At 36.1% G+C, this 26205-nt stretch overlaps 1 protein-coding gene and 1 non-coding gene across 2 annotated transcripts in view; both read left to right on the forward strand.

Moving 5' to 3' along the window:
- TAFA1 (TAFA chemokine like family member 1) overlaps positions 1-26205 on the forward strand; it is a 501607-nt gene that overhangs the window by 137374 nt on the left and 338028 nt on the right. The window lies entirely within an intron of this gene.
- On the forward strand, positions 17757-17861 carry LOC120242890. The gene has a single exon (XR_005531176.1). It is a non-coding gene; the product is annotated as a U6 spliceosomal RNA (small nuclear RNA).

Consider the following 26205-nt stretch of genomic DNA (forward strand, 5'->3'; position numbering starts at 1 on the left):
ATTTTTAGCTAATAAATGAGGGAGATGAGTTAGAATTCATATATACCAATTCTGTCACCATTTAACCACTGTTCTTTTCTGACTTTATAAACCCTGAGGGAAGTGTTCTCAGATTCTTTTTTGCAATATTAGCTAACTTTCCTTTTTCAGTGTAGGGTTATCTTAGCCTAGTCTTTGCATTTTAATTCAACTTTATCTCAGAAACTATCAGTATGGTATGAAAAACATATATTCAATGCATATCCAGCAGGGGCCTGGGAAAGCTGGTGTTTGTTCATGACATTTATCTATGTTAGCTTGTTTCTATTTTTGTGTGCTGTCTTTGTGCTTTAAAACATGTTCTGGAGTATCACGTCGAAACTCATTCTGAGGTCAATATATTTAGTGGCAGGTAGGAAACTTTGCTAGGTCCATGATCTTCAGTGAGAAAGTAGAGCATTGGCAACAGGTCTTAAAAATAACTGCAATAATAATGATCACCACTGTATTAAGAACATCTGATAAATAACCTCTTTTTTTTTTTTTTTTAACTGGAAACTAATTTCTGCCACCATTGTAGAGCGGAGGGAAAAGGTCTTGCTTGGAAAGCACACTAACAAAAAGGAGAAAAATACAGTTTGTTTATTTTTAAATAGTTTGGAGTCCTTAAGGACCTTTTTTTCCAATCAATAGAAAGGACAAAGAAATCCTATGGTCTCATCTCCCAGGTTTTATGTTTCCTATTTATTTAACCAAGATAATAAAAAAATCCTATGTGCTCTCTTTAGTCATTTCTAAATAGGGCTGGCATCTTTAGTTTATCTCCAAATATTTCTGGCTGCAGATTTCATTTTAGAACTGTCTTTAGCATCAGCCACTGCTAGGTGGATAGCCAGATATTACCTTTGGTTTCCTGACTAACAAAAAACCTCCTTGGTTTGAAAGTAGCAGGTTACGATCATGAAACATTGTCTCGTGTTTTCTGGTGCACCGAGAGGCACTGTGAGGGCCGGGTGGGTTTCACATTGAATCTCTTCACAGTGAAATCAGAGCCATTCTCTGCACCTTAGACTTAACAAGTTCCAGGGATCAATCAATACCTTTCAGTAAGACTCAGCTGAAATTAAAATCTGTGATGAGGCTTCCCCCAATCCCTTTACAAAATCTACCCTGAAGAGCAACCTGAATATCGAAACCCCAGGCAAACAGCTTTGCTGGATCTTTATTCTCCTGACAGCCCAAGATTGATAGGAAATAGCCTTCAGATTTCAGCGAATCCTGTATACTGGCATGTGTCCCCCTGAAGTTGCTCTGTAGCCTGGCCTGTCCAGAAGCGCCTGCTTACTCTACTGCCTGGTCCAAGTGGAGGTTCTCCCAGCATTCCTTGGGAGTCCCTCCTTTTCGTTGCTAACCGTGCTGTCCTTGAACGTGTGACATGTACAATACAGTGGCCTGGCATCTTCTGCTAGGGTTGATTTCAAATCCAACTTGTAACATACAGATTGTATCAATAGCTCACAAAAATGATGTGTATGTATCTTCAGTGAATTTTGATGACATGGATATTAGATACATTGTGGCCCTATGTAATGTCAGTTGGAGATGGGTATGAGGGCTCATAAATCAAAAAGTCCCACCCAGCCAAGTTTTGAGGGTTAGTAGAGTTGCTTTACTGTTTGTTCCATTCAGTATCAGATGAAGTCTTGGGCTTGCATATAAAAAATACAGCGTTTAAGCCTGGATAGCTAATCTGAGATGAGATGGCATAAATTGGAGAGGACCTTCAGAAATTGTAATCAAATTCTTTTTTTCCCTTTTTCTTTTTCATTTACACACCTTTTATTTATTTATTTTGCAGATTAAGCACTGTGATTTCATATATCTTAAATGTATGTCGAAACTTGTTGTATTTTGTAGCAGTTCAGGGCATTGTGCGTATAGAGAGGCCAGGAGAGATTCCTGCAGCTGGAATGGGGAATACCTGCATCTTTAGAAGTCAGCCAAGCCAGATGGTGACAGAAGGGAGAAATCCCAAGCCCTGGGAAAGGGAATAGGTTTTGTTGTTGTTGTTCAATCACCTAGTCATTCAACACACAATTACTGGGTGATTCTCATACGATTAGTACTGATCTAGAGGCAACAGATATCTCACATTATTTTTGATTGATAAAGTACCTGAAGATAGAGCCATTAACTTTGTTTTCATAACTGGGGTACTGAAGGTTCCTCCACTCTTGTCGGCATGTGTTTCTTGGTTAACTAGATCAGTCTTTTCACATTAGCACTATTATTTTTCCCACCTGAATCAGTAAAAGCTAAGTTTATTTTCTTCTTTCCCTATGGCTCAAAAGTGTGGATGCTATCAATATTCTGACTACTAAATTACTTCATTTAAGCATTTTCTGGTCATTCTCTGAAAGTCCCATTAACTGTGTATGTACCTATCTGCCATAGCGAAATTCTGAAAACATGCCAAGAGGAATATTCCAAGAGGAATATTTGGAGCCCAGGCGAGAATCAGAAAAAGGAAATATAATATACTCTTGCCTGAATGATTATGTTATCTGGAAAACCTAAAGTGCTTTATAGTGAGCTCTGTGTCCAGACTCAGAATGAGGAATGACAAAATTTTTAGATAAATTGGTTTGTAAAATATTTATGTGCACTTTAGTGGCACAGACAGGAGGTAATCTGTTTTGTATTGAATCGGCTTGGGACAGAAAAAAAAAAGTACAATGTTAATGAGATTTTTTAAAGCCACTTTTAAATTCATGTTGGCAAAAGACAAATAGTCAAGACTTTTAATTTCTATAAACTTAACGGCTGGAGAACAAATAAAGCTTTATTAACTTAAATAAACGTAGCTTTTCTTTCAAGGGCATAGCAATTTATTTTTTCTTTCTGTGTAATCTTCTGAAGAACTGCTCTTGTCTATGTATTGATCTGCCTTTTTCAGTGTGTTTAGTTGGATTTTAAGTAAGTATTGTTGGTTTGGGAGGGGAAAAATGCATAGTATGGCTCCAGGTTGATACAGTGGGCAGATAGGTGACGTGGGAGTTAACAGATAAGCATCTTTTAGATTGTATACTTGTTGCAAAATCTTGGGTAGAGGACAAAACCATGTAGACCCAGTTTATTACTAAAGTAGATGTGTGAACAAAATTGGTTGCAGGTGAATTCTACCATCGCTTCTGTCTCTTTCATTATGGCACACGTTACTAGTTCCTCCCTGTACCTTTTTCTCCAGGAAGCCAATCTCAAATTTTTTCTCAATTCAGTATTCTGAACAGCTCATCTCAAGAAATAGGAACTGCTACATAAATTTAAATGATTTGCCAATAAACAAGTAGATGATCTCTGGGTTGTATGATGGTGTGTAGAATCATAATTTTTTTTCCTATGTATTTTTTGTAGTTTGACCTTCCGGTTACAAACCTAGAAGACTGAATAGTTATTTGTAGTTATTTGAGGGGACAGCAAAATTACAATGAACGTTTCAACTTTGCCTTGTACTAAAAATAGATCTGGGAGATACGGGTGATAGAGCAATTATAATTGTTAAAATACATTTAACATTGGTCATTGTCAAAGAGTCCTGCATGTGTTTCTAATTAAACACTATATACTCCGCTTGAAACTCTATGCATAATAGAGAACCTTGTCTAATGTTCAAAAGATTGTTGAGATAAAGAAATCAATCCTCAGATATATTAGTATCTTGGTATAATTGTTTTTTCTTATATAAACAATACTTTGGGATAAACATTTGTATTTGTATAGCAAAGAAAACAACTTTTTACTTGTAATCTTTATAGATCTGGTCCCAGTTTTTTGTAATGGGGAGTGTATGGGGGGGGGTGAGGGGAATTCCTTAATATGTTACAATGGAAAACTTCAAGCAGATGCTGACATATCTTGAAATTCCCAAATTCTCCATTGAAAGGCACAACGTCCATGTTTAAGGAATCAATAAAATTTGTTATTTCAGTGCAAAAGCTTGAACTGGACCCTAATGTCAACTTATTAAATGAGTATTGCATGTTTCTCATCACCGTTGGATACTTTTCTATACCGGTGACCCAAATTAAAGAGTATATTTGGATACTAAAGAGAAAAAAATTCTCTTCACTTGACATGATTCTTACCCATGGCTCTCGAGGGACATGCTTGCTCATCTTCCTGATCCCCTCATGTTTCAGCGGGGATTGCCTATTTTGAAGGATTGTCAGGGGAACTGAGGGATCCTAGCAGAATACCTGGCAATCGTAAGTGGCCACTAAGTGAGACCTGTTATCTTTGTTGCTGACAGTGTAATTTCCATCATTTTTGTATGTTTTAAATAGAACTTCAATAATGAATATTAAATGAGTATTTCAATTTAGCCCATTTAAGATTTAATGGCTTCCTTTGGCCTCTGGATCTACCATTTTGTCTGGCCTACATTGATACCACTCACCAGTCAAGTTCCATGATCGTGAGAAACTAACTTAACTCACTTCCCTCAGATGTGAAATGGAGAGTGATAGTAGAAGCTGCTTGTAAAGTTGTGAGGAAAATTAAATAATGTGGTACAGGTAAAGTGTCTCAGCATAAAGTAAGTGCTCAATTAATATTAATTATTTCATATCCCCCTTCTATTAGATGAGAAAATTAAGACTCTTAGTGGTTTATCAGTTGTGGACAAATTTCCATTCCAACCAACCTTTGTAGTTTCTGTTTTCATACTTGTTTCCTTTTGATGGCTTCCCTGATAACTCCACAAGACTCTGTCCTCCACTCATAACCATTTTTGTATAAATTACTTTTTCACCTCCTTTAAAAATAAGTTTTCTTTCTTAATTGTTGTGTATGTCTTACTTGGTTACAAAATACCAAAATTTCTCAGGTGCCTGGGGAACTCAGTTGGTTAAACCTCCAGCTCTTGATTTCTGCTCTGCTCATAATCTCATGGTTCATGAGTTTGATCCCCTCGTCAGGCTCTGCACTTGTGAAGGCTGCTTGGGCTTCTCTCTCTCCCTCTCTTTGTCTGCACCCCCCCCCTTTTTGTCTCTCTCTCATCTCTCTCAAAATAAATAAATAGAAAATGTTTTTAAAATACCAACATTTCTGTAAAATAGGAAACAGACCTTATACTTAGGCTCTGTTCAACTTGTAGAGCACAGACATACTCTCTAAGAAAATATATTTTATTTAATTAATATCACGAAGCCCTTCTACAAACACATAGACATAAAATCAAAACCACACAGAGGAATAGAGCTGTGGTTCTCAATATCTGCATTCTTAAGAATCTTCTGTTAATTTCATATCAATGCAAATTCTCATCATGGTTCCTGATTAACAGAGCCTACAGTGAAATCCTAGTGATTTTGTTTAACAATTGCCCCAGAATTAGGAAGTCAAATCCAGGAGGCACTAGCCACACACATGGTTTGTGTTAGTCTGTTTGGGCTGCTATGCCAGAATACCAGACTCAGTGCCTGAGCAATAACAGATAAATGCTTCTCATACTTCTGGAGGCTAGAAGTCTCAGATCAGAGCACATGTGTGGTCAGGTGAGGGCCCTCTTTGGGGTCACAGACGTACTGTGACTTCACATAGCAGAAGGGGGCTAGGGAATCTCTCTGGAGCCTCTTTTATAAGGCACTAATCCTACTTCCTAGGGTTCCACTCTCCTGACTTCAGCACCTTTCAAAGGTGCACACCTCCTGCTAACATCATCTTTGGATAAACATGCAGACCATAGGATGGTTATTTAAATATTTAATTAAAGTGAAATCATTAAAATCCAATTCTTCACATGAGGCGAATACCAAGCATTGAATAGTCACATATGGCTAGTGACTACTATAGAAATATTTTCATCAGTAAAAAGTTTATTAGATCTGCCCCATACTATTTTGATGAACAGGATCCTTCAGCAATCCATTAAGAAATTTAGGAATAGATGTAGAGCCATGAAAATTTTGTGCTTGTTGACTTCAACTTGAAAAACTATACTTAAGTCTTAATAATATTGGTAAGCATGGCAGCTACAACAGCAGAAGAAATATTGCAGCTACCCTTCTATTGCATCCATTTTTGGTGCTCTCCATCAGGTGCATTACATATATTATCTCCTTCAAATCTCAGAGTTCATTTAAGTTGATAATATTATTCCTATTTCATAGGAACTGAAGAAGCAGCTTGCAGAAAACCTTTCACCTAGCAAATAGAGACCCAGCTTGAGGCCTAGATCTGATTCTAAGACCAAGCCTACTCTCTCCACTTCATCAGGAGGTTCTTACCTATAGGCATTAAAGTGGTTTTAATGTCTGAAATTGATGCTGTCCTTTGAATGTGTGAATTATTTTAGAAAAAGTGTGCTAAAGGCTGAGTCAAACTTAAGGTCCTTAAGGTGAGGCTGAAAACACTTCATTTCATTGATCTCTCCCACCTGGGTAAAGTATCTCATTTCTGTATTCCCATAGTCCTCTCGACTGACTTACTTCTTTCTAGCATAACTGACTCTGGGCTGAAATTACTTGCTGTGCTGACTGTACTTGACTTGTAAATGTTGACGTTCTTGAGGACTGAAGCTGGATCTTGAAGCTCAGGGTATTCCAACTTCCTATTATAGGGTGGATGCTAAATAAATTTCTGATAGATGAACTGATTCAAGAGCCTTCATTCTTGCCAGTAAATGGGAAGATCTACTAGAAAGATGGGAATGACCATTTGAGCAAGTGTCTAAATCTGCCAGGGACTGTACTAAAGAACATCCTTCTGGAACAATTTAGGCATAAGGAGTCTGAATGCATTCTGGAGTTTCATAGCTCAAACTCTTAGATCTATAAACTGTAAAATCCCTTTTAAATCTCCTGACCTTATCTCCCAATCTTGCATTTATGCAGATATCTCCTTTCTGCTGACCACTGGTGAAATGCTTTAGCTGGGTTGCTGATCATTCTTCTTTTTTATTTTTTAGCAGATATGCTAATCTCAGGAATGATGCATTTCAGCTCTAGCATCATTAAATTAGTATCCCATTGCCTTGCTGCAATTTACTGCTGAGTCAGCACTTCCAGTACAATCCCTATTTTCCAGGGTTTTTAATTTGGCCGTAAAAATTCACTCTGCGTAGAAACTTGTCATGGGAAGTCCTGCTTCTCAGTGGCATTTTTTTTCAAACAGAATCTTAAAATACATCGTTAAATGTATGTGAACTCTTACAGAGTTTATAGATATTCAAGTGGAATTCTGGAAAGGGCCTTTAAGGCATTGTAACTTAAGTTGTTCCTTGAAATGTTGACACTTCATCATGGACATGCCATCAGGCAAGTTTTGAATAGATCCCTTTGTCCTGCCTTGGGTAATTGCCCTGGGTATATCATGTAGAACATTTCCAATTTTTTGTCAACTCAATCAATTCTCATTTTTGTAGAATTTCTTCTTTTTCATACATTGTTTGCCCTTTCCATTTGTTTTTGTTCTTACTTAGTTTTTCACCTCATGATCTCATCTACCACATCCATTCTTTTTGCCGTCTGTGTGTGTGTGTGTGTGTGTGTGTGTGTGTGTGAGTGATTGTGGTGTAAGAAGTGTCTACAGGGGGAAATTAATATCTAGTGCTTATGGTTGGCTCTTAAATGTTCACATAGAATTATCCCCTTTGCAGATTGTTTATATTTCTCCTGTGATTTTACTTTTCCCACCCATCTGAAATAGATTAACTCCTCTCCCCCACACCAATGCATAGTGAATGATCATAAAGGCCTTTGTAGATTCTTTGAGGTGTATCATTTTGGGAATCTATTGCGTTCTCCAGACTCCACATAATGTCTTTGCAGTCAGGTTTTTAAATACTGCTCTACATGTGCCACTATTTTGAAGTATATGGTTCCCTTTCCTTCCATACTGTGAATAAGTGAAGAGTAGTTGGTCATACACAAACTCTTCGTAGAATTGTCTATGATGGGTGGTGAAAAGGATTCAGTCCAGGCCACCGTGCAGCAGCCTAAGAGAGAATTTGAAAATAGATGCAATCCCAGAAGTTTCACTATTTTGTACATGGAGAACCATCAACTGTTGGAATTTTAGAATTTCACATTCTCCCTTTTGACTCTCTGAATCAACCAACAATGCTAACAGTAGAAAACACTGGTGAATTTGCAGCAAGCTCCCTGGCATAAAGTGCAAACCACCAACACCCTTTCTGCTATTAGCAAAACTTCCTTACCAGCAACAGTGAGACTCCCACATGCAGATTCTGTCCCCTCCAAGCCTGTCTAAATTCCTATATTTAGAAAAAGACTTCTTAGGTTAACACTTTGGTCTTAAGCTGTTTCAGAATAAATAATTGTACAATTTGGCCAACTAAGCTTTTGAATATAAAGTGCATGGATGTAGATAAAAAAGATAAGCTTAGATTATTTTATTTATTCAAGAGCATCTGTTCTATGCCAGGTACATGTCTCTGTTCTAAAGATGCAAAAGGTAAAGAAGATGTGTCCTCTACTCTCAAATTACCTGCCATCTGTTATGCCAAGCCGATTCCTGACTGGCATCCTATAGTACATTTTAGTATTAAAATAAGGTCTGTTTATTCTGCAGGAATTTCCCAGGAAAGAGTGTGTGTGTGTGTGTGTGCACTCGTGGGGGGTGGTGGGGGTGCTTGTGGCTTCATTTTGCTCACTACTATATCCCCTGCATCTAGTACAGTGCCTGGTACATAGTATATACTCAGTAAATATTTGAAAATGTGAATTAAACAGTAATGAGTCAAACAAGGTTACAGGTGCTTCAAAAGGAGAAACACTCGCATGGTAAAGTGATCATAAAAGACCAAAGAAGGACTAGTCCCTTCTGTCTGCAGCAGTGTGAGAAGTCCAGCCTGAACTTGAGTTGTTTGGAGGAGATGGAATACTGGAGACCAGTGAAGCAGCAATGCCAGATGAAGGAGGGAAAAACACAAGTGTAGAGGTGAAAGACCATAATGCATTCCAGAAATCCACTGCAATCCAAGCTCAGAGACTAGACAGGTGGATTGGAACTTGACTGTGAAAGTCTTACTTGCCAGGGACAAGGATTTGCTAGCCTGTGATTAGTGACACCTAAGGATTTTTAAGCAGAGTAGCTGTTGAATCCATCTGCATTTCTGAGTTTCTCCTTTCCTGAGCCACCTCTACCACCATCTTTGGTGGTGTTTTGCCCTTCCTGTTAGGACATTGGCTGACAGATGAGGAAGAAAACCAGATGGCTTATTATTCCTTTGAAGTTTTGTCTGATCTGTCCTTTATAGTGAACAGAGTTAGATCCTATGTCTCCTTATTTCAATAGTCCTGGAATAACTTGGCATCTTGAGATCTCTTGCAGCGAAGAGCCACCTTCCAGTAGCAGCTAAAGGGATGCATCACATAGTAGGTGAGAGACTAGCAGCACAATCAGTAACATAAAGAACGCCAGCACAATCTGACTCCTCACATTAAAAATTAACAATTTGCAATATACAGCAAAGCCTGCCACACTCCTCCCTTGTGAAGCTCATAACGGGAGAAAGCACCCTCCCCAGAGGATAAGAAGGGAACATTTTTATACAGAGGTGCCAGTTTAATCATCAGAGGAAAGTTCTGTGTATCAAAGGGAGGGCAGAACTCTCAGGAAGAGGCTGGTGGTTTAATTGCCCATTTGTGAGTCCTGAAATCCCGTTATAGGCTTGTGTAAAGGCCAGGCGGAAGTATATCCGCCATGAAGCCTTACGCAGAGTAGACATGCAGTAAATATCTTCTGAATGATAAATAAGATCAAGGATGTAAACTAGCCACCTCTGGCAGATGCCTCAGCAGTAAGAATATTCTTAATATCATTTGCAGAGGCTTTACAGGTTAGAAAGACTTTCATTAATGCTGCCATTTTTATTTTCAGTGCTACCCAGCATAAGACTAGAATTTTAACCATGATTCTCAGGGGTCCTAGGAATGTTAAGGGAACTATTCAAGGTCACATGGCTATTTAGTGCTGTGGTTGGGACATGTACTCCGGTCTACTGAGTCAAAATGTACCATGTTCCTTGTGTGGTCTTTGGTGACTGTTTCAAAATCACCTGGTAGGAGTTAAAATGCAAACTTGAGGCCTTCACCCAATCAAACTCTTGAAGTAGGATCCCCGGGGAATCTCTCTTATTAACAGCAGTGCTTTAGAATTCTCACCCTACAAGATTTTTGACAACCGCTCCACCAAAGAATACCTCACATAGACTGAGATACTTAATCAAAACTCCAGAAGTCTAAAATATTGCCAGGATAAAGCTTAATACCAACAGAGAATCCATGTAAGTTTTTCTAAAGAAACTGTTAAGTCAAAGTTGAAGATAGATCTAAAGGTCACTTTCCATGTCCTGGGTCAGTGGACAGAGTCCTCTGTTTGTTATTTAGATTTTTGACTGCAAATTTTTGAATTTCAGGGAACATTGATGACTTTTTTTAAATTTGGAAATTTTTGTCTACTTGTTGGTTCTTTCATTTTCCCCCTAATTTTATTTCTCCTTAAATACAACACAAATTTGATTTAAGTTCAATATGAATCACTATACCTTGTTTTAGTTTTTTTTCTTCCTAGCCTGGTGGCATTTATTGTAACTATAGATTCTCATATCTCAAAATTTGATGAATAAATGTGTGCCCATGAACAGATTTAACATTAGAGCAAGTCATTCCCTGAAGTTTCAGAATATTCAGCACATAACGTAGTAAACCACATATGCATTCTCTGTTGTATATTAATATATTTGCCAACTTTTAAGACAAATAGTTAAAAACTATCCAATTTTATATTTCTGGAAAGACTTTTAATTACATTTATTAAAAATGTTTCTTTCAAACATTTTATTTCTTAAGTTTTTATTTTAATTCACATACAGTTAGCATTGAGTGTTGTATCAGTGTTAGGTGTGCACTATAGTGTTGCGACACTTCCATATAACACCCAGTGCTCATCACAAGTGCCTTCCTTAATCCCCATCACCTATTTAACCCATCTCCCCTCTGATAACCATCAGTTTGTTCTCTGTAGTTAAAAGTCTGTTGCTTGGGGGGCGCCTGGGTTGTCCAGTCACTTGAATGTCCAACTCTTGATTTAGGCTCAGGTCGCGGTCTCCAGGTTTGTGAGATGAAGCCCAGTGTCAGTGCTCTGCACTGACAGCATGGAGATAGCTTGGGATTCTTGTCTTTTCCTCTCTTTGCTCACTTGTTTCTTAAATTCCACATATGAATGAAATCATATGGCATTTGTCTTTCTGACTGACTTGAATTGCTTAGCATTGTACTCTCCAGCTCCCTCTGTGTCTCGCAAATAGCAAAATTTCGTTCCTTTTTATGACTGAATAATATTCCACTACATATAATATATATATATATATATATATATATATATAGTGTTTTGGGTTTTAGCCATTTTGACAGGTGTGAGGTGACAATTCATTGTAGTTTTGATTTATATTTTCCTGATGATACGTGACTCTGAGCATCTTTTCATCTGTCTGTTGGTCATTTGGATGTCTTCTTTGGATAAATGTTCATGTCTTTGCCAATTTTTTAAAATTGGATTATTTGCTTTTGGGGCATTGAGATGTCTAAGATCTTTATATGTTTTGGATATTCACCCTTTAATGGATATGTCATTTGCAAATATCTTTCCCATTCAGTAGGTTGCCTTTTAGTTTTATTGATTGATTCCTTCAATAAGCAAAAATTTTTTATTTTGTTGTAGTCCCAATAGCTTATTTTTATTTCCCTTGTGTGAGGAGACCTATGCAGAAAGAGTTGATTATGCTTCCTTCTAGGATTTTTATGGTTTCAGGTCTCACACTGAGGTCTTTAGCTCATCTAGAGTCTATTTTTGTGTATGGTAAATGTGGTCCAGTTTCATTCTTTTGCATGTAGCTACCCAGTTTCCCCAACACCATTTGTTGAAGAGACTGTTTTTATCCTATTGCTTATTCTTTCCTCCTTTGTTGAAGGTTAATTGACCATATAATTGAGAGTTTATTTCTAGGCTTTCTATTCTGTTCCACTGATCTATGTGTCTATTGTGGTACTGGTACTGTACTGTTTTGATTACTACAGCTTTGTAATATAACTTGAAGTATGGAATTGTGATGCTTCTGGCTTTGCTTTTCTATTTCAAGATTGCTTTGCTATTTGGAGCCTTGTGTGTTTCCATACAAATTTTAGGATTGTTTGTTCTAGTTCTGTGAAAAATGCTATTGGTATTTTGATAGAAATTGAATTGAATCCGTTGATTGCTTTGGGTAGTGTAGACATTTTAACAAGACTAGTTCTTCCATTCCATGGGTGTGAAATGTCTTTACATTTCTTCATGTCATCTTCAGTTTCTTTCACCATTGTTATATAATCTTTCACCTCTTTGGTTAAGTTTATTCCTAGGGATCTTGTAATTTTTGCTTCAGTTGTAAATCAGAGTATTTCCTTAATTTCCCTTGCTGTTTCATCATTAGTATATAGAAATGCAACAGATTTCTGCCCATTGATTTTGTGTCTTGTGACTTTACTGAGTTTATCAGTTTTAGTAGTTTTTTGATGGGGTGTTTCAGGTTTCATGTACAATATACCATGTCATCTGCAAATGGTGTGTTACTTTTACCAATGTGGATGCCTTTTATTTGTTTTTGTTGCCTAATTGCTGTGGCTAGGACTTGTAGGAATATGTTGAGTAAAAGTGAGAGTGGACATTGTCTTGTTGCTGACTTTGCGGGAAAAGCTCTCCATTTTTGATGACATTTGCTGAGGGTTTTTCATATGTGGCCTTCATTATGTTGAGTTTTGTTCACTCTAAGCTGACTTTGTTGAGCATTTTTATCACAAATGGATTGTATACTTTGTCAAGTGCTTTTCTGTCTGTTGAAATGATCAGATGTTTTTGAATCCTTATTTATATGATGTATCACATTAATTGATTGGTGACTATTGAACCACACTTGTATCCCAGGAATAAATCCCACTTGATTGTGGTGAATGACTTTTTTTAATGTATTGTGGGATTGAGTTTGCTAGTACTTTGTTAAGTATTTTGCATCTATGTTCATCAGGGATATTGTTTGTAATTCTCTTTTGTAATGTCTTTATCTGGTTTTGGTATCAGAGTAATATTGGCTTCATAGAATGAGTTTGGAAGTTTTCCTTCCTTTTCTATTTTTTGGAACATTTTGAGAAGAATAGGTATTAACTCTTCTTTAAATGTTTGGAATTTGTCTGTGAAGCCATCTGGTCCTGGACTTTTGTTTTTTGGGAGGTCTTTGATTTCTGATTCAATTTCCTTGCTAGTTATCCATCTATCTAACCATCTATCTATTGCTTGTACATGATATCTGGGTAATCTCTATTCCAGGTTAGGAATTAAATTCATAAGACCCAGGGTTTTCTTCAAATCCTACTGGCAATTATAGCAGTGGCCAATAAATTTTGGTATGAAAGGCTCAGCTAAAAATTATTTATGATTTTTGAAATTATTTTACCTACCACAAAGTTGAAAATCTTTTTATAAAACTTCGAGTGATCTAAATATGCTGCTGCTTAAGCAATTCAGTTAAGCACATTTGGACAGCCTGGGTGGTTGAGTCAGTTAAGTGTCGATCTAGGTTTAGGCTCAAGTCCTCATGGCCCTAGGTGGAGCGCTGCGCTGACAGCATGGAGCCTGCTTGGGGTCCTTTCTCTCCCTCTCTCCCTCTCTCCCCCTATCCTTGGGTTGCATGTAAACATTAGCTTTTTTTGTATCTCTCAAAATAAATAAATACATTTAAAACAACAACAAAAAACAAAAATAAGCATATATATTATGTAATATATATATAATCTCTACCTTAATTCTAAGAATATACAATCTTTATTTCATTTATAACATCACTTATTTGCAGTAGTATTGAAATGGGAATGCCTATCTTTTTCTTTACATTAGCTCTGTACTTCCTTTTTTAAAACATTTATTTTTCAGAGAGAAAGACAGAGTGCCATTGTTGGAGCGGCAGAGAGATAGGGAGACACAGAATCCAAAGCAGACTTCAGGCTCTGAACTTCCAGCACAGAATCTGACGTGGTGCTCAAACTTACGGACCGTGAGATCATAACCTGAGCCGAAGTCAGATGCTTAACTGACTGAGCCACCCAGGCGCCCCAGATCTGTACTTCCTTAAGGGAAGGGTCATATTTTTAACATTTTGTATCTTGTACAAGGTCTTAAGTGAAACAGGTGTTACAGCACTGGGCCTCTGTCATGTCCTCTAATGATTCATGTCTCCTAGAATCTGTGCCCTTCCCATGTTGAATCAGCGTTGACATTGAGTGACCAACAGAATATGCCGAATGTAGTGATGTGTGACTTTGAAACCTAGGTCGTAAAAAGCACTGGAGCTTCTTCCTTATTTTCGTGGATCATTCACTCCAGAGGATACCGGCTATCATGCCATGATGACAGTCAAACAACTCTTTGCCCATTTGTAGTGGAACGGAGTCTGCTGAATAAAACTCATCACAAAGCTACTAGCCTTGTAATTGAATCACCTTGGAAGTGAGTCTTCGACACAGTCAATACCTGACTGCAACATAACTGAATCCAAGCTGGAATCACCCAACCAAGCAGTTCCAATTTTCTTTACCACAAAAACCACAGACCAATAGTTGCTTGATCACATAGCTCTGAACATCTGTTTAATGGATAGGATTTTTATGGCTAATGCATGATAATCATTGCTTTAAGCCAGTAACTTTTGGGTAATTTGTTACTCAACAATAGAAAATAAATACAAAATTTTATGACCAGAGGCAAGAGCATGACATGAAAGATTTCAAGTTATTGGATGCATGCCAACTGCTGTAATGATCATAATCTATATCTCATTCTTTTGGTTTATATGAAGATTTTAAGAGAAAAATTAGTTTTTAGGTTTTAGAAGAATAGATTATGGTGGTGAGGTAGAGAAAAACAACTCCTATTTGTGATAAATTCTCAAAAGATTAAGCCTTCAGTGGTGAGTCAGAAGGTTTGATTCCCTGGTAATAAGAAAGTATGTGAGCTGCAGAAAAGGCAAATTTTGAAGATTAAGAAAGACCTGTCAGGAAGCCTTTCCAAAATGGCAGACTAAGTGCCTCTAAAAATCTGCTTCTCTGTAAAAGCAATAACAATTGCAAAAAAATCTCTAAATCAGCTTGTGTAGAAATGTGGAAGTAAAGGCATCTAGTAATTTAAGTAGCACTTATTCAAAGAAAGTAGCTGATTATCAGTGAGCAAAGCAAGCTTTGTGACATCTTAAGTTTTCTTCTTCCCATTTCTCTGTCCAGAAAGATTGTAGCTGTGGGAACCGATAACCTCACAACTATGCTATTTGTGAAAAACAACAGTTTGTGAGGCACTGGATAGGCCAAAGCAGTTTGGGTTCTCTCAACATCCCCATCCCCAGAGTATTTTCATGACTTTTCTTGTCCAGTAGCTCCTTCAAAAAACAGTTTTCAGGGCTTTCTTTTATAGAGTCTGATGTAGATTTGTCTGTGCAAACAACATATCCCCAGATAGGCTGATCGTTAAGACAATCAGCTTCGGTGATTTAATCCTAAGGCAGCGATACAAGTGGCTGACCAAAAAACTTAAAAGGAAGAACTGAGAAATAAGATGTCCATAGGAACATTTTAAAGGCTCCAGCATATTTTAAATACTCCAATAAAAGCCCAGAAGTAACACACATGTTCAGGGCTGTGCTCATGTCATAAATGAACTGAGAAGGTCTTAAACTGTGTTTCATCTCTGGGTCACATTGAGAAACAGTTGGTTTTGAAGAGATTATCCTGGATTATGTAGTTTCCAGTTTAAGGTTCTTTGAATATGGAAATTGGAGGAATAAGAGTTCCTGCCAGAGGGATAAAATGTGGCAAAGATTCAAAGAGCTGCTAATGACTTTGAAGAGGTGATAGGGCTGCCAGTAAAAGAATGCAGGCAGTGTCTATCAACTAGAACAACATTAAAAGAAAGAAAACAGATTCAGTCACAGAGCCTCAGGTAGGAATGTTGTCCTGCCAACACTTTGGTTTTTGCCTTGTGAGACTCATTTTGGACATTAGACCTGCAACATTGTAAAATAATAAATTTGTGTAGTTTTAAGCCACTAAATTTGTGCTAATTTGTTTCAGTGTCAATAGGAAAATAATATGGGGTCAGGGAGGACATGCTTTTGAGAATTGGCAGATTATATATTTAAAATGACAGGTTACAAAAAACGAGGAAAGTGTGTCCCATATCCTGGAAGAAAGCCAGTCAATAGCAATGATCTGAGGAAGCACAAATGTCAGACTTAATAGACAAAGACTGTAAATAAGCTATTAAAAGCATTTAGGGAGTTACATTAAAAGTGTTTAATAAAAGTTATGTCTAAAGAATTTATGAAAAGTTTGAGAGAAATATGTCACCAAATTATCAATAAAGAGACATGTATAAAATAGACAAAGAGAAGTTCTTGAGTCGAAAAGTACAAAAAGTAAAATTAAAAATTCACTAGGGAGGAGCAACAACATATTTGGTCTGGCAGAAGAGAGAACAAAAAAATTGAATATAGGTCAATTTAAATAAACCAGTCCAAGCAGCTTAAAAAAGAATGAAGAAAAATGAACAGAGCCTCAATCTGTGAGAACCTCATCACATGTACAAATATATAGATAAATGAATTAAGAAAAAGGGAAACAGGAAATGTGAAAAAATAATGACCTAAATAGTTTTAAATTTGATTTAAAAACCTGAATTCCAAGGAGAATAAACTAAAAGAGATGCACACCTACACATATGTTCAAATTGTCAAAAGACAAAGAATAAATCTTGAAAGCAGCAAAACAAACAAAAAAACTCATCATACACAAGCCTTCTCAAGAAGATTAACATCATTTTTCATCAGAAATCATGAAGCCTAGAAGGTAGTAGGATGATGTACTCCTAGGAAGAAATAGATAATTCAATAATGATAGACTTCAGTCTTAAATACCACCCTATTAATAAGGAATTGAATAACACAGAAATAGAAAACTTAAAAAAAATCTATAAACCAACTAGATTTAACAAGCATCTATACAGCACTCCAACCAACAATAGAATGTCCATTCTTCTACCAAGTACATGTGGTCCGTTCCCCAGGATAACCCATATGTAAATCCATAAAAGCAGTCTTGATAAATGTAAAAGGATCAAAATAGTAAGTTTATTCTCCAACCATAAGGTGATAAAATTTGAAATAAATAACAAGGAAATTGGGGAACCCACAAGTAGGTGAAAATTAAACAACATAGTCATAAATAGTCAAGATGTCAAGTAAGAAAACTGCTAATGTTACACAAAGCGTTGTGAGAAATGAAAATATAAAATACTAAAACTTACGGGATGTTATAAAAGCAGTTGCTTAGAGGGAAATTTATAGCAATACATACCTATATTTAAAAAGAAGAAATACTGGGGCGCCTCGGTGGCTCAGTTGGTTAAGCGTCTGACTGCGGCTCAGGTCATGATCTCATGGTTCCTGAGTTTGAGCCCCGCGACAGGCTCTGTGTTGACAGCTAGCTCAGAGCCTCGAGCTTGTTTCAGATTCTGAGTCTCCCTCTTTCTCTGAATTTCCCCTGCTCATGCTGTCTGTCTGTCTGTCTATCTATCTCTCTCTCAGAAATAAATAAAACATTAAGAAAAAATTTTTAAAAGAAATATTTGAAATTAACAGCCTAATCTTCCACTTAAGAAAAAGCAACAACAAAAAAATAGTGCTTGCTTTGTAGCACATATACTAAATAAGAACAATACAGAGAAGATGAGAATGGCCCCTGTGCATGGATGACATGCGAACATGTGAATTGTTCCATATTTAAAAACAAAACAAGAAAAGTAAGTGCAAGTTAAACTGGAAGAGAGGAAGGGAGAGAGTGAGTAAGGAAGAAAGGGAGGAAGGAATATTATAGTAGAAATAAATGAAGCAGATAATATAAAAACATGGGATAAAACCAAAACTTTGTTTTTAAAAATGCAGCAAGATTGACAAAACTTGACCTTGATTGACCAAGAGAAGGAGAGTAGACTCAAATATCAAATCATTACAATAAGGAGTCAAGGAGGAGCTATCACTAATGATAGCACAGAAATAAAAATAATGAGACTATAAACTGAATAATTGTATGCAAACAAATTAGATAACTTACATAAAGTAAACAAATTCCTAAAAAGAAACTTCTAAATCTGCCTGAAGAAGTAGAAAATGTGACTATACCTCCAACAAGTAAACATAATAAATTTGTAATCAAATAATTTCCCACAAAGAAGAGCCCAGGCCAAGATGGCTTCATTGGTGATCTATCAAACCTTAAAAAATTAACACCAGTAGTTAATTTTAGAGTAGTCTCTCTACCCCTCCCCTTCTCATGCTGTATCTCAAAAATAAACATTAAAAAAATTTAAATGTCTATTGTATTTTATATACTACTAATGAAGACTCTTAAAATTAAGAAGCAATTAAATTTATATTAGCAACAAAAAATAAAATAGGAATAAACTTTAAAAAGTGCAAGACTTACACACTGTAAATTATAGAACATGGCTGAAAAATATTAAATGTCACAGCTAATTTAAAAGATCATATGGTCATGATTGAGTTAATGTTAAGACAGAAATTTGATCCACAGAGTCAATGTAATAATCTCTGTCAAAATTCCAAATGCTTTTTTACATTTTGAAATGCTGATCTTAAAATTCATATAGAAATGCAAAGAACCTAGAATAGTCAAAACAGGATCATGTGTTTCTGCCATGAGGATGGAAATTATTTTATATATATAACAGAATTTTCATCTTTATGCTATATTTTATATATATCCTGTGTGTGTGTGTGCTCACGCGCGCGCAATAGTGATGAGAATCCAGAAATAACTCTTACATTACAGTTAACTCATTGTGACCGGGTGCCAACCAAGTTCAGTGGGCAAACAACTGTGTATTCAACATCTAGATAGCTTCATGCAAAACAATGAAGTTGGACCCCTACCTCACACCATATGAAAAATACTTTATACTGGATTACAGAACTAAATGTAATAGCTAAAACTATAAAACAGTTTGAAGAAAATGGGAGTAAATCTTTGTGACCTACTACCTATCAGGCAGTAGTTGAGTAGATAGGACACAAAAAGCACAAGCATGAAAGAAGAAATGTTGAATTCGATTGTATCAATTGTTACTTATTATTATGAATAAACTTGTATTGCAAGAACACCATCAAGAAGTGAAAATACAAATCCAAAGTGGATGAAAATATTTTCTGATTACATACTTGGTAAATGTCTAGTGTCTAGAATATATTTAACAAAAAAACCCCTTTTGACTCAAAATTAAAAAACAATTAAAAATTGGGCAAAGAATTTGAATAAATATTTCCCCAAAGAAGACTTACAAATGGAAAATAAGCACATAAAAATATGTTCACAATAATGAGTAGTTCAGGAAATAGAAATAATTACAATGAAATACAATGTCACACCTATTAAGATGCTTAAAATGACAAAAACAAGAATTAGAAAGGATATAGGGAAACAAGAAGCCTCATATACCTATACATTGCTGATTGGATTGTAAAACGGACGAATCCATGTAGGACAATAGTTGGGCAATTCCTTGGAAAAAAATATTGTCATTAAAGTATAATGACATGCAATATCCTATTACTTCCAGATGTACATCAAAATAATTTGATATTTTTATACAGTATGAAATGATCACCACAATAACTCCATTTACCATCTATCGCCATACAAAGTTATGATATTACTGACTGTATTCCCTATGTTGTACACTACATCTCCATGACTTATTTTATAACATGAAGTCTGCACCTCTTAATTTTCTTTATTTTGCCACCTCCCCACTACCTCCCCACCCTGGTCACTAAGTTTGTATCTTGTATATATGAGTCTGTTTCTGTTTTGTTTACTATTGTTTCTTAGATTCCACATATAAGCTAAAGCATATGGCATTATATTTGTTTGTCTTAGGACAATACTCTCTATGTTGGTTCATCTATGTTATTGCAAATGAATTTTTTATGGCTGAGCAATATTTGGTTGCATATATGTACACCATATCTTCTTTATCCATTCATTTATCAATGTACACTTAGGTTGTTTTCATATTTTGGCTATTATAAATAGTGCTATAATTAACATAGTGGTGAATATATCTCTTCAAATTGATGTTTTTGTTTTCTTTGGATAGAAATAACAATATGGAACTCCTAAATCATATTGTAGTTCTATTTTTAATTTTTTGAAGAATCTTCTTATTTTTCTCCACAGTGCCTGCACTAATTAATATTCCTACTAATAGTGGATGAGAATTCCCTTTTTATAACATCTCACCAACATATTCTTTTTTTTTTCTTTTTGATAATAGCGTCTGATGGGTATGAACTAATACCATGTTGTAGCTTTGATTTGGATTTCCTTGATGATTACTGATATTGAGCATGTTTTCATGAATGCATTGGCCATCATCATGTATTTGGAAAAATGTATAGTCAAGGCCTCTGTCCATATTTTATTCTTGTTGTTTCTGTTATTAAGTTGTGTAACTTCTTTATGTATTTTGAATATTAACCTCTTATTTGATGTATGCTTTACAGATATCTTCTCCCATTCACTATGTTGCCTTTTTGTTGTTGATGGTTTTATTGGGCGTGGAGTTGCTTTTTAGTTAATCCCACTTGTTTATATTAGCTTTTGTTGCCCTTGGCTAAGGAAAGGGCCCAAAAAAATATTGCTAAGGCTGATGTCCAAGAGCTTACTGCCTAGATTCAGTGAAAATAAAATCCTTGGAGAAGCTTTAAAAAAGCTTACTGCCCATGTTTTCTTAAATAAATTTTATGGTTTCAGGTATAGTTTCAAGTCTTTAATCCCATTTGAATTAATTTTTGTATATGGTGTAAGATAGTGGTCCAGTTTCATTCTTCTGCATGTTGTTGTCTAGTTTGTTTTGGGGCTGTCTATTCCATTGATCCGTGTGTTTATTTTTCATATCAGTATCATGCTGTTTTGATTACTATAGCTTTGTAATACAGGTTGAAATCAGAGGGCATGATGCCTCCAGCTTTGCTCTTTCTCAAGATTGCTTTGGCTATTCCGGCTCATTTGTTGTTCCATACAAACTTGATAATAGTTTGCTCTAGGTCTGTTAAAAATATCATGGCATTTTGCAAATAATTGCATTGAACATGTAGGTTGCTTTAGGTAACATGTACATTTAAAACGTGTTCTTCCAGTCCATGAGCATGGTATATTTTTTCATTTGTGTTGTCTTTCATCAAAGTCTTAGATATTTCAGAGTCCTGCAGCCCATAGATTTTGGAAATTTGTGTTTTCATTTTTATTTGTCTCAAGGTAGTTTGTGATTTACTCTGATGTATTCATTCACCTGATTTAGTAGCATGTTGTTTAGTTTCCATACCTTTTTCCCAGTTATTTTCTTAAGAGATATCTTCTTTCAGACCATCATGATTGTAAAGGATGCTTAATGAGATTCAGTCTTCTTTAATTTATTGAGATTTGTTTTGTAGCCTAAGGTGTGATCTATCCTGGAGAGTGTTCCATGTGTACTTGAAAGAAATGTGTATTGTACAGTTTTTTGGATGAAATGTTCTGTGTATATCTATTTAGTCCATCTGGCCTAATGTGTTAAGGCCAATGTTGTCTTACTCATTTTCTGTCTGGATAATCTATCCACTGATGATAAGTAGGGTATTAAAAATCCATTACGGGGGCACCTGGGTGGCTCAGTCAGTTATCCACCCTGTGCTCTAGGGTGGATAAGTCTGCATGTAGGCCCTTCAGTGATAACCCTCCCTGCTGTAGGTCATTACATTGGGGGTGGGGTTCCTTGAAATGCTTGCATTCCTGCCTTCCACAACAAAACTGCACTGTCCCTGAAAGGTAGAATATAAACTCTCTGAGGCACCACAGACTTTCAATGCATGCAATTCCAATTAGACCTTGTTTTGCTGTATGATTTGTTTTTATTCAAGTATAGTTAACATGCAGGGTTAAAATAATTTCAGATATACAATATAATGGTTCAACAACTCTATACATTTCTCAGTGCGTACCAAGATAAGTATTGCTTATCAAGGTAAATGTCCTCTAGGGGCACAGGGTAGATTGGCTGGTTAAGTATCATTGAACTCTTTTTTTAATGTTGATTTATTTATTCATGTTGAGAGTGAGAGAGAGAGAGAGAGAGAGTGAGTAGGGGAGTGGCAGAGAGAGAGGGAGAGTTCTAAGCAGACAGAGCCTGACGTGGGGCTTGATCCCACCAACTGAGATCATGACCTGAGCCGGAATCAAAGGTCAGATGCCTAACTGACTGAGCCACCCAGGTGCCCCTAAGTGTTCAATTCTTAGTTTTGGTTCAGGTCATGAACAAAGGGTCTTGACATCCAGCCAGCCCTGCCTCAGAATACGCACTGGGTGCTTAAGATTCTCTCTCTTTACCCCTCTGCCCCTCTCTCATTCACAGTCAAATAAATAAATAAATAAATAAATAAATAATAAATACACAAATAATATCTAGAAAAATATTTCTATGGCTGATGTCAAAGAAATGACTGCCTGTGTTTTCTTCTAGGAATTTCAGCTTCAGGTCTCCTATTTAATCCATTTTGAATTTATTTTTGTGTGTGGGGTAAGACAGTGGCCCATGGTCATCATTTTACATGTTGCTGTCGGTTTTTCAGATACTATGTGTTGAAGATACTGTCTTTTTCCTATTATATATCTTTCCTCATTGATTGACCATGAAAGCATGGGTTTATCTCTGGACTCTCTTTTCTTTTCTATTGATCTGTGTGTCCAATTTTGTGTCAGCAGCATACTGTTTTGATTATGACAGTTCTATAGTAGTTTTTAAAATCTGGGTTTGTGGTTCTTTTGGATAGATTGCTCTTGGTAGTATGGACATTTTAACAATACTGGTTCTTCTAATCCCTGAGCATGGAATATCTTTCCATTTATTTGCATCGTCCTCAACTTTTTTCATTAATTTTTTTATAGATTTCAGAGTTATAGATCTTTTACCTCCTTGGTCAAATTTATTCCTGGGTATCTTAGTATTTTTGGTGCAATTGTAAATGAGATTATTGCCTAATTTTTCTTCTGCTACTTTATTATAATCTGTTGAAATGCAACACTTTTGTCTGTTAATTTTGTATCCTATGATTTTACTCAATTCATTTATCAGCTCTAGTAGTTTTTTGGTAGAGTCTTCAGGAGTTTTTTAAAATACTCTTTTTTTTTTTCAGTAAACTCTCTCCCCAATGTGGGGCTCAAGGTCACATCCCCAAGATCAAGAGTCGCATACTTTACTGACTGAGCCAACCAGGTGCCCTGAGAGGTTTTTCATATACAGTAGTATCATGTCATCTGTAAATAGTGAAAGTTTTACTTCTTCTTTACCAGTTTGGACATCTTGTATGACTGCTGTGATGAGGACTTGCAGTACTCTATTGAAAAAAAGTGGCGAGAATGAGCATCCTTGTCTTATGTCTGATCTTAGAGGAAAAGCTCTCAGTTTTTCACCATTGCATATGTGGCTTTTTCATATATGGACTTTATTATGTTGAGGCATGTTCCCTCTAACCCTACTTTGTTGAGTGATTTTGTCATGAATAAATGTACGTCGTCAAATTCATTTTTAAAAATCTACTGAGATGATCATACAGGTTTTGTCCTTTATTTTGTTAGTGGGATACATCATATTGACAGATTTGTGAGTATTGAACTGCCCTTCTGTTTCTAGAATAAATCACGTTTGATGGTGGGAAAGTATTTTTTAATGTGTTATTTGATTTGATTTGCTAAATTTTTGTTGAGAAATTTTACATTTATGTTTATCAGAGGTATTAGCCTGTAGCGCTCTTCTTCATAGAGTCTTTTTCCATTTTGGTATCAGGGTAATTCTGGCCGGGTAGAATTTATTTTAAAGTTTTCCTTCATATTCTATTTTTTTTGGAATAGTTGAAAAATAGGTAATAACTCTTCTTTAAATGTTTAGTAGAATTCACCTGTGAATCCATCTAGTCCTTGAGTTTTGTTTATTGGAAGTTATTTTATTACTTATTCAATTTCATTGCTAGTAATCAGTCTGTTCCAATTTTCTATTTCTTCCTGATGTGGTTTTATAAGGTTATAGGTTTCTAGAATTTGTCCATTTCTTCTATGTTAGCAATTTGTTGGCATACAATTGTTTATAATATTCTCTTACATTCCTTTGTATTTCTGTGGTGTTGGTTATTTCCACCTCCTTCACTTTGATCTTCAGGTTTTTTTTCCTAATTAAACAGTTTTTTAATGTTTATTTTTGAGAGAAAGATAGAGTGTGAGTGGGGTAGGGGCAGAAAGAGAGGGAGACACAGAATCAAAAGCAGGCTCCAGGCTCTAAGCTGTCAGCACAGAGCCCAACATGGGGCTCAAACTCACAGACCGTGAGATCATGACCTGAACCGAAGTTGTATGCTTAACTGACCGAGCCACCCAGGTGACCTATTAGTTTTTTATATTCTTTTATGATGAGTCTGGCTAAAGACCTATCAGTTTTGTTGATTTCTCAAAGAACCAGCTCCTGGTTTCATAGATCTATTGCTTTTTAGTCTCTAATTTATTTCTGCCATAATCTTTATTTCATTATTTCTACTGGTTTGGACTTTGCTTATTCTTCTTTTTCTAGTTTCTTTGGGTATAAAGTTAGGCTTTTTTATTTGATACTTTTCTTCTTGACATAGGTCTGTTTTGCTATAATCTTGCCTTTTAGAATACTTTTTGATGCCTCCCAAAGATTTTAGACCTTTTGTATTTTCATTTACATTTGTTTCCCTGTTTCTTGATTGACCAATTCATCATTTAGTAGCATGTTAATGAGCCCCCATGTATTTGTGTCCTTTCCAGATTTTTTCCTATAATTGGCTCCCAGTGTTATAGTGTTGTAGTCAAAAATGATTTGTGATATTATTTGTCTTTTAGAAATTGAGAGACTTCTTTTGTATCCTAACATGGGATCTACGCTAGAGAATGTTCTCTGCACACTTGAATGTGTATCTTGCTCTTTTAGGTTGGAATGTTCTGAATATATCTGTTAGGTCCATCTCCACCACATCTCCAATGTGTCATTCAAAATCACTGTGTCCTTGTTCATTTTTCTGTCTGGAAGATGTACTCACTGATGTAAGTGGGGTGTTAAAAGTCCCTACTACTATTGTATTACTGTCAGTTTCTTCCTATATGTCTCTTAATAGTTACTTTATATATTTGGGTGCCCTCATCTTGGATGCATAAATGTATGCCGTTGTTACAGCCTCTTGTTTAATCGTTGCCTTTATCATTAGGTAGTGTCCTTCTTTGTCTCTTTTGACAGTCTCTGCTTTAAAGCCTATTTTGTCTGATAAAGCTTTTTGCTTCCATTGGCATGATAAATGTTTTTCAATGCTTTCACTTTCTTTTTTTTTTAAATTTTTTTATGTTTTATTTATTTCTGAGAGAGAGAGAGACAGCGTGAGCAGGGGAGGGTCAGAGAGAGAGGGAGACACAGAATCTGAAACAGGTTCCAGGCTCTGAGCTAGCTGTCAGCACAGAGCCCGACGTGGGGCTCGAACCCACGAACTGTGAGATCATGACCTGAGCCGAAGTCGGGCACTTAACCGACTGAGCCACCCAGGTGCCCTGCTTTCACTTTCAATCTGCCTGTGTGTTTAGCTATAATGTAAGTGTCCTGTAGGTACCATATATATGGGTCTTGCTTTTTTATCTATTCAGCCGCCCTCTGTGTTTTGATTGGAGCCTTTAGTCCATTTACATTTAAAGTAATTAGTGGTAGTAATGTACTTAATGTCATTTTGTTACTTATTTAAGGTTGTTTTTATAGTTATTCTCTGTTCCTTTCTTCCCTAGCTCTTTTCCCTTGTGGTTTGTTTGCTTTCTTTAGAGGTATGCTTGGATTCCTTTCTCTTTATTTTTTGCATATATATTACATTTTTGATTTGTGATTACCATAGGATCATGTATAACATCTTATCCATATGCCAGTCTGTAATAAGTTGATGGTCACTTAAGTTTGAGCCCAATATAAAAATTACTAATTTTTTACTCCCTCTCACCCACATTTTATGTATAGAATATCCTATTTTACATC

This window comes from Hyaena hyaena, unplaced genomic scaffold, assembly GCF_003009895.1.
Source record: "Hyaena hyaena isolate Hyena2069 unplaced genomic scaffold, ASM300989v1 scaffold_320, whole genome shotgun sequence".
NCBI lineage: Eukaryota > Metazoa > Chordata > Mammalia > Carnivora > Hyaenidae > Hyaena > Hyaena hyaena.